Raw genomic sequence first — 2,094 nt, 5'->3', positions numbered from 1 at the left:
CAGGGCAGCTATCGGAGGCCTGCAGCAGCTAGCAGGGGATGGGGCCAGGTGGGGCAGCAATTTGTGGGGCTGAGATGGGGTATGTGGGTTTTGCAGGGGGGGTGGTGGCCCCTGTTGGGGAACCATACCCCTTGTTGGGGGGCCAAATCCCCTGTTGGGGGGCCATAGCCCTTGTATGGGGGCCATAGCCCCTGTGGGAGGGCAGCAAAATATATATTAATGAATTCATGAAACATGTATTTAGAGTTCACTTTATTATTATGATAAGAGATTTGCTTTAACACTGTAGATATATCAATAAAACATGTCCAACTGATCGCTGTCTCTGCCTCACTCTTGCTCTCTCTTTATAGTGGTCTTTTGTTTTACTTGTAGAGGAACATGAATTTGGTGGTATTTTATAGAGTGACTTTGGGATTTTTTTTTATCAGGGATTTTTCAGTTTTCCAAGAGGGAACACCAGAATTCCTGCTAGGGAGGCCAGTGGCAGGACCCTGCCTGCTCAGAGCTGGCACCTTGAACCCAGCTGGCTGTGGCTGACCTCCTGGCCAACTGGGGCCAGGAGGACATGCTTTGACAGTTCAAAGCAGGCCACCACACCTGGAACATCTTTTGTGCAATAGCTGCCCAGATGGCCGGGCAGGGGGCACACGTGGTGGTAGTGCCACACAGAGGCCAACCCTGCAGCCACTGCCCACTGGCAGCTGGCCCAGAGAGGCAGATGCCTCTACTGGCTGTGCAGTTCCCATCTGGGTCCAGCAGGTATGTAGCAGGTCACAGCCAGGCAGCAGCCCCCACTCCCAGACTGCTGCAGTGGGTGGAGGGTGCAGGGAACTGTCAGGGCTGCTTCAGCAGTCCAGCTGACACAAGGGGTAGTGTCCCCAGGTACCAGTTGGCCGGGCCCCAGAAGCTCCTGAGAGCTAGTAGCCCTGAGCTACTTGCCAGGGCAACTTTTTATACTGTTGAGGACAGCACAGGTGCTGGCCCCAGGCTCTAGCTCCCCCTGGCTGCAGATCCGGCAGGAGCCAAGCAGGGTTATTTTGCCCAAGTGGCACAATTGCTCCACAATGAAGTGTATGTCCAAGCATGTGCGCTGAGGCAAAAAGCCCCGGCTCAAATTTGCACTCCTTCTATTTGAACTGGTGCAAGCGCACATCCTTGCATGTGTGGACATGCCCGCAAAGTCTATCTGGCTATCCATGGCTGCACAACATAAATTCTTACATATACTGGCTGGGGAGACTCAAGAGGGGAGGAGGAGGGTGGCATTCAGATTAGCAGCAGTTCTTCTTGAATTTACTGAGTTCTCCAAATTTCCCTCCAGCCTATGTTTATAGATGGCCTATTCTAATATTCCAGTAAATGTTCTCTTATTAGTTTTATTTAAATTTCTTTGTTTAACTAAAATGTTGAGGCCTGGACTGAACCCAACTTCTTATCCACTTATAAAGGCATAGATTACTTGGAATTTACATCTTTGGGAAAGTAAAGATTTCATAGACTTCATAGACATTAGGGCCAGAAGGGACCTCGGAAGATCATCGAGTCCAGCCCCCTGCCCAAAGGGCAGGAAGTCAGCTGGGGTCATAGGATCCCAGCAAGATAAGCATCCAGTTTCATCTTGAAGGTGTTCAATGAAGGCGCTTGAACCACCTCCGGTGGCAGGCTGTTCCAGACCTTGGGGGCTCAGACAGTAAAGAAGTTCTTCCGACCATTAGACCTCGTCATCCCTTGGGGCGCTCTGGTGAATAATCGTTCCCCCAGATACTGGTGGTCACCCCTTATAAACTTGTAGGTGGCCATCAGATCACCCCTGAGCCTGCACTTTTCCAGGCTAAAGAGCCCCAGGGCTCTCAGCCTGTCATCGTAGGGTCTGCTTCCCTGACCTCTGATCATGCGCATGGCTCTTCTCTGGAGAAGCTTGAGAGAATCCACATCCTTTTTGAATTGTGGAGCCCAAAACTGGACGCAGTACTCCAGCGGCGGCCTCACTAAGGCCGAGTACAAGGGGAGAATGACGTCCCGGGATTTGCTTGAGAAGCATCTATGGATGCAAGCCAGCGTTTTGGTCGCTTTACTAGCCACCGCATCGCA

Source organism: Alligator sinensis, unplaced genomic scaffold, assembly GCF_000455745.1.
Source record: "Alligator sinensis unplaced genomic scaffold, ASM45574v1 scaffold85_1, whole genome shotgun sequence".
In the NCBI taxonomy this organism is placed as follows: Eukaryota; Metazoa; Chordata; order Crocodylia; family Alligatoridae; genus Alligator; species Alligator sinensis.
This window is presented reverse-complemented; position numbering follows the sequence as displayed.